The sequence below is a fragment of the Callionymus lyra genome, chromosome 18 (assembly GCF_982586985.1).
Source record: "Callionymus lyra chromosome 18, fCalLyr1.hap1.1, whole genome shotgun sequence".
NCBI classification, from domain to species: domain Eukaryota; kingdom Metazoa; phylum Chordata; class Actinopteri; order Syngnathiformes; family Callionymidae; genus Callionymus; species Callionymus lyra.
Window position 1 is genome coordinate 18,204,898 of NC_141835.1, and position 16,762 is coordinate 18,221,659.

At 37.2% G+C, this 16,762-nt stretch overlaps 1 protein-coding gene across 1 annotated transcript in view; it reads left to right on the forward strand.

Moving 5' to 3' along the window:
* The window catches only part of LOC148060831 (serine/threonine-protein phosphatase 2A regulatory subunit B'' subunit alpha-like), a 57,575-nt gene that overhangs the window by 10,303 nt on the left and 30,510 nt on the right, over nucleotides 1-16,762 (forward strand). Inside the window, exon 2 of the mRNA XM_087779897.1 lies at nucleotides 10,502-10,556. The gene's annotated coding sequence lies outside the window, so the exon portion shown is untranslated. The remainder of the gene's footprint in view (nucleotides 1-10,501; nucleotides 10,557-16,762) is intronic.

The following is a 16,762-nucleotide window of genomic DNA, read 5'->3' on the forward strand; positions in this document are numbered from 1 at the left end:
TGCTTGACACGAATTCAAGCCCTTTTCCTTTGTTCATCAAAATCAACAAAGAATTCAGACGGGTTCATCCCTTTCCATGCCTCCATTTCAATATGCCGATCATATTTAAATGAAGCACAAGACTAAAATTTCTCCATTTCTGTGATCATGAAAAAACAAAAACAAATGAAAACATGAATTCAAACTAACAGTTTATATTTGTTAATTTTAAACATGTCTGATATGAATCACACAAGTGGATTAATTAAATTTCAGATGAAGTTTAACGAGAATAAAACTGTTAAATAAATAAATAAATCAGTAACTTCACATCATCATCGCTTTGTCTGATCGTCTCTGACGTCATTAGAATTTGTGTCTCACCTGCACCTGTTTAACGTGTTTGTGTTTCTGCGTATTCTTATTATATTCGTGAGATAAAGGTAATTTACAAATAGTCATCATGTGATGGTGTATTAATGCAAGTGTGTTTTAAGGACGCGATCACAAAAGGAAAACCAGCATTTGTTGCGCTTTCATTGAAACCTGCAGCTTAACTTTGATGGACCTGACGTCATGTTTCTGTGACTCTCGTAGAGAAGAACCTGAAGCGATCAAACGCGCATTATTTTGTTCGATATATTATTTAAAAAAAACAAGCTTATAATTCTATATCGTTTTTCTGAATTGCGTAAAATGACTGTCGCACGTTTTGCTCTTTTTATTCTCGATTCATATGATCTTTTCCGTGCGTTCAGTGGAAGAGGCAGGAGCTCTGATTGGCTGCTGTGCATGTCAATCAAATTTTCAACCAATCGGCACAATAACCATTTGATTGACATGCACAGCAGCCAATCAGAGCTCTCTTTACTATTTTCTTATATCATATTTTATTAAATCACGCGTTCTACTCGCAACAGCTTCGCGATCAACCGGTCGACGTATTGCCCACCACTGAAACAAGTGATAATATTTTATGTTTTATCTGAAAAGCCGAAATCTGCGAGCCAGATGCAATCATCAAAAGAGCCACACCTGGCTCGCGAGCCATAGGTTCCCGACCCCTGCTATAATGAATTAACAAACGAATAATTTTAAATATCAAAATAAGAGTTTTTTCAAGACAGGAAAAAATGGTATCTTTTAAAAAAGTTGTCCGTTGTTGGGTGGCATGAAAAAAAAAATCAGACTTATCAATAATGTTGAAAATTGATTTTCTTTTTCAAAGTGAAAGGGTGCTTTTGGGACCTGATGTAAGAAATTATTTGAATGAAAAGACCGGGTAAGGGGGAGTAAAGGGGCCGAGAGTTACAAAGAACAGTCAATAGTGACGCATCAGTCAAGTCGTCCAGTAAAATGGAGCTCCTCCTAATTCCAGGAACTCTTAATGGAACCGGTGACCAGCGCACGCCTGCAAAGGTATATGAAATGGTGTTTCTGCTGGAGTCAAAGCATCTGGCTCGGCTGGTAATGGGGACTATTTGGACCATGTTACGTCAAACACTTTGTGGAACAACACAAAAAAACTCATAACCATGACAACCTTCCACATACAAGGACAATACTTGGTTGCTCAATTTATAAAAGTAAAACAAAAAAAACAGGTGCATTAGATAGAAGAGTGTTTTTAATAAATGAGCAAGCATGTTTTTCTAAAAGAAAAACAGATTCTAGCTTTAAGGCAGGACCTCGAACCTCCCACAGTTTAAAAAACATACTGAGACAATTTAGTTACAGTGTCTGTTTGTTGTTTGTCTTTTGGTCTCTAGTTGTTGTTGTAAAGTCCCAGTGACAGCAAGTAGCAAGGATGGGTTCAAGTCCTAGCCCAGCAAAAGTTAATTAAATTACTAAATAGAAAATAAAAAAACTGCTTTACATCAACACCAACTTTTGCCATTTAACCACCACTGCTGACAACAAAACAACACAACAACAGTAATGACACAACTTAATAACTTATTTCAATTGGCGAAAAAGTGCTGTCAAGTGTGTGCGATATATGGTTCCAGCGGCCGGTTGCAATCCGCTAAAAATAGTAGAAGAAGAAGCTGTCGAGTCATTTCCGGTAAGTGTGTAGCGACAGTGTTTTAGTTGAGACAGTAGTACCCTGTTGAAATGTACCCTGTCAGTTTTAAAGCGTACTGTTAAGAAGTGCACATCATCATGTCATTTCTTCGGTGTAAAATAGTTTTCTCCATTAAAGTAGTTACCATGGCTACAGAAACACTTTCTATTTGAATCCTGTTCTTACTGGTAGCACACAGAAAAGAGTATTCACCCAGACAGACACTGAATGAACAACCAAATGAGCATAAAGTGTGGCGAGAGAAAAAAAAAAAGTAAACACCTGGCTAGCTTACGACATGCATGCAAGTAAAGTAACAGGAAAATGTGTGACCACTAAAATTAAGGTGAGCAAGATAAGGTATCAATATTGACTATATGTTAATTTTCCTTTATAAATAGTATTTATATACAAGGTTGAGACAGTCATTTGAAAAGCCAATGGCGGACAGTGACGATGATCTGTTCATTATGTGTTTAAATTGCATGTGAATGATTCTTTTTTTTAAAGATGTTTTTATTTTATTCAAAAAGATGTTTAAAACATACACAAATGAAAAACAAAACAGAAGAGAGATCTAAAACACATATTTTAAAATATCTTGGAAAACATACACAGATTTTGTAAAATATGTTAAAATCATGGACAGATGTGAAATGGACTCATTCAACCATTTCAAATCAGAACCCGAAACTCATTTTGACTCATATTCATTCCTTTCTATCCACTTTTCACTACTGCTGATTTTTATATATTAACATGTTTTGAAGTTCTAATAATGCCTGTTTTATTGTGCTTTGTTGTTATTAGAATTATAGGTACAGTGTCCTTGATAGTTGAGAATGGCGCCTTAAAATACAATGGTTTATTTTTATTAAATATATATTTAAAGTATGTAAAAACATCCAGATATGTTAAAATCCATAAGACATTTGAAAACATAGATGGATAATACAATATAGCTTTATTATATATTAAAAACATACACAGATAACAAAATATAAACACTCACCAATGCTAAAATGTACTAAAAAACATACCTGAAAACATATTGAAAACATTTTTAAGATGTTTATAAAATCTGTTTAAACATTTTGTCTTCATTACTTGATCAGAATATATAGATCACAACAAGCTAAAGTTTGTTTGCTGTAATTATTGATAATTCATCATTTTAAAAATTTAAAATTAAATGTTGTATTAACAGTGAATAATACTTAAATAAAATGACAAATGGATAAAGATTTTGACATTAGTTAATGACATAAATTAATAGATTTTTACTGATAAGGTAAAAAAAAAAAAAAGTAAGGTTATTGAGAAAAATTTTTTTTTCCAAATTATCCACAGCAATCCAAATAAAATAAGAACAAGAACAAAGAGAAATAAAGAGAAAGAACATGTGATATGTGGAAAGAGTGTAAATCCATACATATAATAAACTTCTTACCATACACTGTAAGGATAGATTACATTTTTTTTCCTGATGAGATGGAATGATGATATAAACTGTATATAGAAAGTTAAATCAATTATTTTGTTGGATAGATATATAGTTTAAGCACATGTCTGTCCTACTGTCGATATTTTTTCTGATGTGCCCTGAAGTAACCTCACTTCTTCTCTCTGACTTCTGCCCAGGTACAAATCCTGGAGGCATAAACTACTCCCATTGTACTGACTTTGATCCCTAGTGAAAAGACGGTGTGTGTGTGTGTGTGTGTGTGTGTGTGTGTGTGTGTGTGTGTGTGTGTGTGTGTGTGTGTGTGTGTGTGTGTGTGTGTGTGTGTGTGTGTGTGTGTGTGTGTGTGTGTGTGTGTGTGTGTGTGTGTGTGTGTGTGTGTGTGTGTGTGTGTGTGTGTGTGTTGAGGCCATGCAGTAGTCTGATATGGTTGGCATTCTTTCATCAGTGAGCTGATTCTCCTGCTATGTGTTTGAACTGAATCAGAGACAGCTTGTTTTTCGGCCACAGCTGTGGCCACATCACCTGCTCCTCACAGCAGCTCCCTCATTCTTTTGTCTTCCTTGCTTTATGGAGATCCTGCCTTTGTTCTGATAGGTAACCTTCCTTTTTGGTTTCCCATGGTGCACCGAAAGGCCGAGTCTCAGCTGGCTTTCTGAGATGAGTCACGTACCTTTTCAGGCGGCTTTTACCAATCAGACGCTTTTCCACAAATACGGATTGTAGTATCGCTGCTAGAATGAAATGATTCACTGCACAACACACTACTTTTGCCTCCGATGCAAATAATCATTAAGAATAAATCATAACCGTTTACACGTTTTCTTTTTTTTCTTTCCTCCTCCCTGTTCAACAGTTTTAATTCATTGACATGTTAATTGTTCTTGTAAAGGGTTTGAAATATTCTCAAATTATTATTAAATAATATGTAGTTCAGCTTCGTAGTAAGTAAGTAAGTAAGTCATTTATATTTATATAGCGCTTTTCAAGACCAGGGTTTCAAGCGCTTAAACAATAAAAAATAAAATAAAAATACTCAACTAAATATATACTAAAAAGATCAAGTATTACTCTTTGTGTCGTATTACTCTGGAACCTCGCAGATTAATACCACGTTGCTTTACCAAAATTTTAAATGCCATGTACCAGATAAAATCTGTTGAAGATCAGTAGTTAAAACCAGAATTCATAAATTAAAAGGAGCGCTGTCGATATTTTTTTTTGATAATTAAAGGCTTTTAAGTGCGCCTTATAGTTCGAATAGTATGGTAAATTAGGTAATGTTGTCTATAATTTATTACCTATTTGAAGTTTACCTACAAGAATACATTTTGTTCTGATAACTACTGTAAGGGCCTCACTGTAATGGGATTAGGTTGTGTCTAAATGAAGACAGAACCTTCTTTTGGTTATATAGCGCAACTGTGTGTGACTGGTTTCACAACCTAGACTACATGTGTAGCAAAAGGATTGTAAATGGTGACACCCTATATATATTTGACCATCTTCACTTACTCTCAGTGCTTTCAACATTCATTATAATAACATTTTCTGCATGATGAGTGCTGGAAAAGAAACATGTTGGAAACGCACTTTAATTAGCTTCAACCCAGTCTGAAATCTTGTCATAGCCTTGTTTTATTGTTTATCCCTTCCCTGTTGTTGTTAAAATGAGCTCAATAGAGCGATGTGAGCCTCTAAACATCAGATGAAGAGTGACTCCACCTCAAAGAGCAACATTTACCAAAATGCAGTGTAATTAGAGTGATGCATTCCCATAGTCAAGTGTTTATGACTGGGCCCTGTTTAAAAAGGCTTTCGTGTTTTCATCTCAGCAGGACAGAAAACATGTTGATGTGGCGAGTGTGTGTCTGTAATTTCTTTTGTAACGTTGTGATTTTACACCATTTTCTGCTCTAAATTTATAAGATCATTGTGTGTTGGGTTGCACATTGGAAAACTCTTTTTTGTGACGAGGTTGGGAACTAGAGCAGACTTTTCGGTCCTTTTGGGAGAAAAATCAACAAGAACAAGAACTGTTTCTTTTTGATTCAATTAGTCCATCTTGGCTTTATGTATTGTTGAGGAGAACAAGTTGAAACAATCTATTAAATGTGTTTTGTTTCTATATATCTTGACTGTGTTCATGGCATCATGGAATCTGATAACTACAGTAGCATAGTGCTCAGAAGAACAGCACAAAGACCCAAATCCATCACTCAGCAATGGTTCGAAAAAGACCTACAAGTCTGGTACACACTTGTGGAAAGATCATAAAAGAGCATTTACAAGAAGAGATCCGTCAAATCTGAAAGACTTGGAGCAGTTTGTAAAAGAAGAGTTGTCCAAAATTCCAGTGGAAACGTCCAAGTCATTGTAGTTAATCATTCCAAAGTTTGCTCAACCAAATATTGAGTTCAGGACTCTAATAACTCTGTCCAGTACATGTTAGGAGTATTGTGTAAAGTTGCACTTTGCAAAAAGGAATGACTAGGAAGCATTACTATTCTAACTATTTTTCGGGAGAATTGTTTCTGTTTAAGGAACTCTGCTATTTTGCAAAACTGGTTTATGACTTCTAAAGTACAACATTTTAATCTACAGTAAATACCCGAAATGTTCAATTTACATAAATGTCTTGTATGCTTTAGAAACGGATTTTTACAAAAAACAAAGTCCAAAAATCAACGTCTTGTTTTGAATAAGATTTGAAATGTATTCGTTTTTTTATTGTTCAAACTTTTCAGTACAATTCAATATGAATGTGAATGTTCAATATAATTGAATCAAAAGCGATGGTGGTAAAACAAGTTCATGATGCTTACCTTTCGTTGAAGCCAATTTTCGATTCATGTGAAGAATAAAAACTTAAAAATGTCATGGTGAGATAATTAATGAGGGTTTTATTCAAGGGGAATGTGCCGAAATTGCAGCAATAAGTTGTTGTTTTCCCTGCAACACCAATACTTTGGTCAAAGAAAATAAATCATATGTAAAAAAATAAGAAGTCGGTTTCAGAGTGATGCATTTGTTCCTTTAATCCAGTCTGCATTTCATCTCTACAATCATCTCTGAGATTAAATCTTTCTCATGAGTACATTTTTTCTCCCCCCGACAGCTTATACTTACAAACGTATACAAACATTTCTTTCTATGCATTTGATCACACCCTTCATTTCTGTCACACTGCCATGTATTGATGACTTTCATTTAAGCTAATATTTACCAGTTTATATATATATATATATATTGGGAACTCTTGACAATTTAAAGGTGACAAATTCATAGCAAACCAACGCATGTTCTCCTGCCGGGTCTTCTGCAAGTGTTGGTTTAAATAATGAGCTGTGAAGAGAGGTGCTGACCACGCCTTTAGTTGAACTCTTATCAACTTTTCGGGAAACGATAAGTGTCATTTGGGTGTATTTAGTACATAGTTTGTTGTTTTATTGGCGTTAGGGGTACTTGACACAATTAGGATCAAATTACTATTATTATAAGTCTAAGATGTTTGTCTGTGGCTGCTGGAGAATTCAACTGTACAAAGTTATTTACAATGTTTACACAAGACTGTGGGTTTTTTTATGGGCACGTAGGTGCAGAAGTTGGCTGGAATTCCTTTTAACTATGAGAGTTAGACCGTAGAAGTTGCCTGTACTCATCTTTCTTCTCACAATTACGACTCCTCTGGTGCCCATAATAATCATTTGGATGAACGTATGCTCTTTAAGTAATTATATAATGAGTCATGTTCCACCACCACAAGAGCAATATATATATATATATATATATATTTACTGCTCTCAAATCCAACAAAACTCAACGTGATTTATTTCATTTTAGGGCTATGGTTTGGCAGCGTCTTCCTTTCATTTATTTACTTTGACTTGTGATGAGATGGCAGGTTCTGAGAATCATCAATCAAATCTCGGGGAATAAAGAAGCTCTTTCCTGATGCAAGTTGCTGGTACTTTTGATTTGATGTTAGAAACTTAGTTATCCACTAGTAAGTCTGAGTTCTCTTCTCCCCAACTTTGACATGTTTTACCATTGAAATCTTTCAGCAAAATTACCAGGAATCCTTGTCTATAAGGTACTATTTTTAGAGGCTTTCAGCCCTGTGGCTTGAACAATGAGGCTAATCTATGGATTTTTGGGGGGTTAAAGGTCTCCAAGAGACGCTCTAGCGGGAAACACACAAGAGAAAGACACACAAATGGAAGAGATGATTCGGTAATGCAACCAAAGCTGATGCCAAATTCTTTTTAAATTAAGGTTGGTTGGCTTAAAATTAGGTCCACAAGTCCACAAATATAATTTAGTATAAACAACTGGTTTCATTCTCCGTAAGTAATGGTCTGAGTTTATTACCTCATGAGATTCTACTAGCTGGTAGTTTGATAATGGATATTTTTGCCTTTGAGGACACGACTAAACAGCCTTGGAAGAAAACATGGTTTGCAACGTCTGAAGAAAACACAATGCTGAAAGGTCACAAATTGTCAGGTGTTCATTTATTAATAACTTTTGTTGTAAAGTTCATGTACCTGTTAAACATTGTTTAAGCAACATTTGTTGCATAAAAACCTTGCTAAATCCTAGTCTTCTTCACTAGATGGTAGTGGTTGGATTCCTTTTTTTTTTAAATTCTCTGTATGAAGATTTGTATCCATTCCCCGAAAGCAATTATATAAATCGCAATTGTGGTAAAACTTTGATTCACCATTTAAAAAGTGAAAAGCTTTCCGTCCACCAGTAGTTTGGATGCATCAGTACTCGGTTTAAAGCCTGAGTTGAGCAGTAATGTGGGCGGTTTGCGTGGGAGTGTTCGCTGACCCTTCATGCAACATGGTTTTTCATGAGTTGGGGTCGTGCCGTGTGAGTTTTATTTGTGACAGAATGTATTTCCATCGGTTTCTGTGTGTGTGTATGTGAGTAACACCAAACAGATGTGAGACTTGAACATGGATGGTTGGACCGACTTTCTTCCCTGTCTCCGTGAAGATCAGTAGCTCTGCCTGGAAAATGAGTAATCATGCCTAACGTAGACTGCTGCCTCATCTTCTAGGATTTACAGCCTGCTATTGTCGAAAGGAGAAGGCACATTCTTTTTCTATATCTGCAGATTTTTTATTAATATTTAATTGATGCACTGTAGTAAAATTAAATACGACACACGTCACATCATGGCGGATGGCTATGGAGTAAGATTACTGCCACCATTATGAGCGAGTGGGTCTTAGTTGTTGTACACTCAAAATCACTATGCTGTGCACTCAACACCTTTTAAACATCATTTGAACATCGTTACCATGGGAGTGAACAGAGTTGTCAGAATGCTTAATAAAGTTTGACTTTATCTGACTGTTATGTAGACATTCCCTTTAGCACAACTTTATCTTGTGGATGCATAACGCAACCCCAGTCAAACGTTTGACCTTATCTTGTTTATCTTTTATTCAATGCGTCTTATAATCCAGTGCGCCCTATTTATGAAAACAGTTCTAAAATAGGTCATTCATCGAAGGTGCGCCTAATAGTGCGGAAAATACTGTACTTTTCAATCTCCTGTGGAATAGGTTTCTAACAGCGCAGGCATACGTCAACAGGGTGAACACGAGGGGGCTCAGCACACAGCCCTTGTTAGAGGCAGTTGGATGTTGTCAATGCCACCTGCTTTTAGGGGGTTAATCTTATGCAATTACTTTTCCACTATGGTGGTGGTGTTGAAAGTATGATGCAAAGTACTACACAGTTCCAAACAAATCCACCTTCTTGTTAAGACTTTGGATTATGGCCAGCAATGTTGTTTGAGTCGGCTATTTGCTAGGATTTAGCAAGCCAGTTGCATCCTTATTTTTTGTCCCTCTGAGCAGTGATTTTGTTCCCTTTAATGTTTGCCTTTAAACCTCTCTTGAATGCTCTATGCTGCACTGCATCAGGTTGTTGTCGGTAGATACAGTTGGCCAACTATGGTTCGGAGCTCAGGTGGCTCAGAACGTTCAAAGGTACGATCAAAATGGTGCTTAATTATGCGGTTCTTTGCTCTTAAAACCGGAGACTAAAGAAAATAAAAACAAAATGCCAACAATGTTGACTTCTAGCACTTTCCAATGCTGATCCCGTAAAACATGTGTGAGACTATGTATATTTAACTGTGTATTGTTTTTGATTGTTAAAATGCTTTTCTGACCCTGGTCTAGGAAGGCACTTTACAAATAAACTTTACTTACTTACTGACTAGTTGCTAGGCTATTGGTCAGTGTGTGTGGATGATTAGAGATGACAGTGTAATGGTCCAGGCTCTCAGCCAGTTGTAGCTCCACAGTTACTTTGAACTTCTGCTTTTATGATGGAATGTGGTTTAGTGAGATTGACCTCAGGGTGTCTACGCAATAAGTGTTTCCATAGTTTTACATTCTTGCCTACCACCGAGGCTCTTTTTTCAGCGTTTATATATGTTGTTAAAGGTTGAAGCTACATGTATGTAAAGCTTTCTATGTTGCATACCTTATAACTATTTATTCGTCTGTGTGTGCACGTTCCGCTGGTGGAGACAAGGGCCTCCCACCCCTCCTGCCTCGGCCCCTAGTTAAGTTGTGCTCTGACATTAGTACGCTCTAATAAGCCATAGTGCAGTCAAGTCGCGCTGTAAATCTCCACCAATGTGCCACCATATTGCAAACAGATGTGTCTGCGTGGATCCAAGTAAATCCATCACGCCGCTGACATCAGAGGTTAAAAAATGCACGTACGAACAGTGTAACTTTGGGACATAAGCCAACTCATTTATCAACTCAATGTAACTCTTTCATCATGTTTTATCAGGCTGTAGAATGTCTCGGCAGCTGCACTGATGCTTTTTATTTAAACTATTCTTTTTGGCTCATGTTCCACCTACTTTCAGTTTATTCTGGTTACAAAGTGAAACTGGCATGTCCTATGTCTTGTATTAATTATGAATTAATTATCTGTTTTTCTGTCTGCTCTTACAGATTCTCAGTCTCAGTTGGAAAAAACATGACAGCACATTGACTTCAGATCATCTTGGTGAGTCTCTCTAGTCAATACATTGTATTGAAATATTGTATTATCCAACCCGAAATTCAAAATTGTAATATATTTTGGAGTGATTTTAATTATATACTTAAGTTAATAACAAATGCTGACTCTATGAAAAACGGAATATTATTTAGAAATTTATCATATCACTTGAAATAAATTAAACCAGGATTCTCCAAAAATCTATCGATTGCAAGAAAGCGATGTTTTCAAATTCAACCATGGTAACCTGAGCTGTGAGATAAGACTGAACCAGTTGCTTGTCATCTTTGTCCTTTACCCTTACAGCTGCACTTACTGTATACAGTAGATATAGAGATAAATACATGTTTTCCTATACTTTTCATTTTGATAAATTGACATTAAAGGGACGTCACATACTTACTTGCATAAGATTGAACTTAGTGCTGAATCCTCAGAACCAGAAGAGTGCAGTTTTCACTGTTTTGGAATGTGCCCAAGTTCCGTCTGTTTGGATTTTGTGTTCTTGTCAACGCGCTTGTGTGGATACTCTCGGCCCTGCAGTTGTAGAGTTGACCTTTACTTATCCATTGGTGTTTGTGTGAGTGGTTGTTTATCTGATGTAGGGACAACTAAAAAAGGAAATCGGCGGCAGGAAGTAATTGAATAAATTGTTGACACTGTACACTTAGGATGTCTATTAAACTTTGATGGTTCTTATTTTTTTTTAACAGTTCGTAACAAGAAAGCTAAATGCCTGTAGTCACTGGACACTTTTAGAGTTTGACTTCTTACTTTTTCCAAATATGTCCCTTTTTATGGGGGTTAAAAACGTATATCCACTGGGATTTCAAAACTATAAATTAATATACTTAGTATGAAACATGTGATCACATTTACTTAATACTTCTCTTCATATTTCAATTGCTGATCTTTCCTTTCCTTTGCTTGAAGATGCCAGAATACAAACATCTTGGGCTGGTATTATACTGTACATTATCCGATGTGGTCACCCTGCAGTTTTGGGGCTTGTTAATATGTACTTAGATCCTCCAGACTGTAAATCTGCTTCTTTTTCTGCACGGTCTAGACTTAAACCTCCGGCTCTGTGGTAGCGCGGCAGTTCCACGCTTGGCTGAACCTTCACCTCAAGTGAAGCATGCGTCCACTTGGCAAATATAGGGTGTCAGGGTGATTCACTCTAAAGTCCTTGGCACGGATATTATATGCAATATCCAAAACATGAATTTGTTATTTTAGCCCTCCAAGCAAGTCAGATGAGAGTTGTTGATGGATCCTCCTCTGGGGACTGAACAAAAATGAAGATCCATAAACAACACGGTTGAACACGTGCAGTGTTGTTGTCGGTCATTTGTGAGACGCATACTGAGACACAGAAGCCGGACGCTTGACTCCGAATGATCACATGCACAAACACAAGTCCAAAAATAGACCCCCAAACACTGGGAAGAAAACGACCTAGTAACAGAGGGCACATGCGTGAATGTGTGTGTGTGCATCAGAAACCAATGTTTACTCGATTGTATGTCTATTTAAAAACGCTATTAGAGCAATCGAGTGACTAGAATCCGTTTCAGATATCATCAACTGCTGCAATGTGCCACCTCAGATCTGTTAAATGTTGAAATAACACCGTGTTTTGATGTGCCACGCCGACAACGCGCCTTGGATTTCATCCTGTTAAGTTGAGCAGAAGAAAGTGAGTGGCGGGGAGGGGGCTTGGGTTTTATAGACTTGTTTGTACGTGGGCTTGTAAAAGCCAAAAACAGGCTTTAAGTGACAACTGGTGGCCCAGACAGGGCCTGGTGTCGTTTAATTGCAACATTTAATTAACTGTAAATCTGGATCCTTTGGTCTTTTACTGTCTCTTTTGGTAACATGTTTTCAGTTGAGCTTTGTTGCACTAAACTATTAACTATAACGTGCTTTATAAAAGAGAGATGAACATTGCAATACTAAGAAGCACATTATCGATTTAGTTATTTATGTCCAGTAGTTTCTTTAATATATCTTCACAGATGTATTATAAAGGATGTTGTCGTAATGTGCTACAACCGATGAGATTTTTAAAGGGTAATGTAATCCGATGACCGAGTGCATGCATGTGTGCATATCTGCGTGCACGTTAAAGGCATCAAGAAAAAGGGGGAGGGATGAGAGGTGAGTCAGTGGTGGTCCAGGATGGGCCATGGCGACGGTGGTTTGCGGTTAGAAACCCTAATCTGCTCCTCATATGACCCTCTGATGGACAGGGACAGCAGTCAGGTCAGACACACACTCACACACACACACATTGACAGACTAGTTCTTCAAGCTCAATCTGCCGCTGTGAACTTCAACAGTATTGACACCGTCAACTCAATTTCGCTCTCCTATCCCTGTTTGATCCTTACAAGTTTGTGGGATTCATGCAATGATGTGTCTCAGTGTCCATGAACGATGCATCCAATACAAAAAGTGGTTAATCTTAGCGTTAGCATTAGCGTTTAAACATGGCCTTAGAGTCACCAATAACCCCCATTTTACCTCTAGGTCACCCAAAGGCCCCAAAAACAAACGTGTTTGTGGTATCCTTTGTGTTGTCTTTGGGTAAAGATTCCCTTCGATCTTACAAATGATTAGAATAGATGTTGACCAGTTTATTTATGTTCTCCACCAGATCCCCTACTATGTGATTCATGTGTGTGTGTGTCCGTGGATGAGTGTGTGAATGCCTCCGGGTTTGAGTCTCAGGTGGTTGTAGCAATTCACTCATGTCTGGTTGAATTCAGGTCACCTGTCTTGAAAGGTTACGTTTACGTGACCTTGTTCTCTTAGTGAGAGTCCAATTGTGTTGTTTTATCCACATTTAGTGGAACACTTAAAAAAAGAACAATAACGTCATTTTAAATGTGTTGTTTTATTCGGGGAGTCATAGGGACTAAGCTCAAGGCTTGCATCGATGCAAAGATAAAGATGTAATTGTGTTCTTCAGAGGTACGTGACTGTGCCAATCCAAAATCACGTTGACATTTATATCTTGTTTGACTTTTAACCATCAACAGTGTTGGCCTTTTAAGGCCACAAGATATAAAGAAGAAACCTTACAAGATAAGGAGAGGCTTGGGTTGCTGTTTTCCATTAGCTGTTGCTGAAAAAGCACAAACACATTCAACACTTTCCCTGAGGGGAAAATGTCATGTGTGTGTTTGTGTGTCGGCGCTTCCTGTTGTGCTCGGGGTTACTTTTGTTGCTCTAATGAGGTGCTGAGCCGTTCACACAGCCTTTTTCCTAGTCCGATGTGACGAGTGCTGAGGGAACAGGTGGTGCCAGGCCGGAGGTGTAGATTTGTCAGGGCATTTGACCCGCCGGCCTGCGCAGCAACAGCGCTGGACCCCCATTAGTGAATGTGTAAGGAGGAAGTGGAAACGTTTGAAAGCGGAGTCGAAGTGGAACCTCAGATTTTCCGAGTGAAACAGGATGAGGACAGATTATGTGCGGAGGATTATGGAATGACGGCAGGGAGGGATCTGACACTTCTAAAGGACTGCGTAATAGTTTTATGCACCCAGACGGAACATTGATGCCTCTTTATCTTTCTCATTTTGACTGAATCGGCTACGATTCAAACCACTGAAGACTGTCCACGAATGTCTTGATGTCTATTCATTCATGAATCATTGCTGATATACTGTTCCATTGCTGCTTAGATGTTATTGATAGCAACCATATTAGAACTTCAGTTTCTTTCTTCCCTAATGAAAATCTTTTGATATTTTAGAAAAGGTAGGTAGGTAGGTAGGTAGGTAGAACTTTATTGATCCCACAGGAAGTCTCCTTCGGGAAATTGTTTTTTTTTTTCAATTAGCCACAGCAATACAGCAATTTTTCATAAAAAATAAATAAAAATAAAATAAGAACAGAAAGAAAGCAGACATTCATTTAAGTGAAATTGTCACATAGGTATTGAAATGATGGCATATGATGGTAGGGCTGAATAATAAAATGTCTTAAGTGTCGGGATTATTTCAAATATGGTGGACAGACTTTAATAGATAGCGTAAGAGAGCAGATAGGAGCAGGCTGTTCATTCTTTGCACGTCTTCACGTATTAAAAGATGAGATGATTAAGAGGCTTTTATTCAGCACCTTCCCTCTCTCGACGCCTGAACTGTCCTCACCTGCAAAAACTACTTTATATACACACAGTACTTAACCCCAAAATATTTCCTGCAGACCACAACACAAACCAAATTAATGGAGAGATATTTTATGGGCAATTGTACTTAAAGTGCAGGTGAAGTGATTATTTTCAACCTACTATTTGGATTATGTATTGACTCTGTATAATTCTAAATATAGTTTTGTGTGTTTTTTATGAAAAACAATACATCATACAGTATATTCAAATTGCAAAGGGCCCTAAGGGTGAGGTTATCTTAAGCGTCATCATGTGAAGTCGCCAGCACCATCTCATTGACATCCAGATTAAAGAATAGCAAGTAAAAATACAGACAAATAAGCGAGAATCTGTTTTTTTTCTTTGTGTGAGTTTAGGATGATGTAAAAAAAAATGAAGTAGAAATGTATGACTACAAAGTAGTTTTGCGACGGTCATAAATGATAGTTATGGAATACTTAACTCACACTCAGAAGGTGACGACGCATTTAAATCTGTTTTCAAACAACAGGGTAAAGTTTAGTGCTGCAAAAGTTTTTCATTTGCTGCGGCTCAAACTACTTTCATACTCCATTGATATGATTGACATGTAGAGGACTATTGTATAATATATATATATTATAATGACTAAAATGTAATCAAAATAACACAGAATATTAGCATGCAACTTTCATCCTTCGCTCCATTGGCAAATATGGAATATTAAAGCAATTTAACAGCTAAAATAAACATCCTGCTCACTAAAACATGACTAGATATGAATAGAAGATTAACTAACACATAGTTAAAGTTAAGTGAACAGAGAAGGTTAATAATCCATCCATCCATCCATGCAGTGCTCAAGTCAAATGCGCGCATCCCTGAATCAGATGGATTCTCAAAATATTTCATACTTCCTGAGTGTATTTAAAGCCGAGTTTCTGAGGAATTCTTGGGGAATCTTTAAAACAATTTGCGTTTAAATGTTTGTTACACAACAAAGAAAACCTCTTCAGCTTCCAGTTACCTCAAGTCCTCTAAACGCGCCTTGTCTATTCTCCTGTAAATGCTTAGCCTCGAGGAAACTTAAACAGCAATATTTAAGATGAGGTTACGTTGGAGGAGCCTACAGGATTTTAGGTGGTTATTGAGCATCTGTACGAACACTTGAAACTGAAGTACAGACCAGCTGTGCTTACAGAATGTCTTCACGTGTTTGTGTTACCTCTGCCCTGGGAGGCTGGGCTTAAAACAACCGAAAATCAGAAAATAATATTCATTGTTAATGTTTCGACGCCATCATTCTTACAGACTCTTCTTACAGATTCTTGAAACAAATAAATAAGTTACGCTGTAGAGTCCTAACTTGGAACTTTATTCTTTACATAGAAGCCCACATAAGAAGTTTGTTTGCCTATTTTTTAGTGATGTTTGATGTCACTGAGACATGCCTCCCAAAAAAGTAAAGAAGCACGGATGTTACGTTGTCGACAGTCATATAATTACATTCTAAATGGATGAATTAAATATAAAAAATATACAAATATAATCCTTCCGTACAGTCCTTTAAAAAAGCCACAGATTTGGGCAACTACTATCCTAAGTGCTTGATACTAAAACTACATTATGCATCATAGAGATTTTTCAGCAAAAAATATTTTCTGTCTCTGATCTAACAATTTTCAATTATCAATTAAAAAGTTAGTTGCAGTGCGTTTTGCCTCGTACATAAAAACATCCCTACATCAAACTTAAAAGTGAAACTAACTTTCCTTTCTATAGTCTTAAAACCTCTTGTTTCTCCTTAAATGTTTTCCACTTCCAACTTAACCTTTGAGCAGGAAGTTGTAAATCAGCGGAGGCCAGCTCTGTCACAGCTTCTCATCCAGCCTCTAAATAGGTTCACAGTGATTCCATGCGAGTCAGTGGGTACACAAACAAGAGGCCATGGGGCTTCCCGGAGGAAGTGGAGCTTTGTTAAGAATAAGAAGAAGGTACAGCCGGAACTCCAAGCTAACCCCGCAGAAGAAATGCAGGTCCATACTCGCCTTTTCTTCGTAAACACACACACACA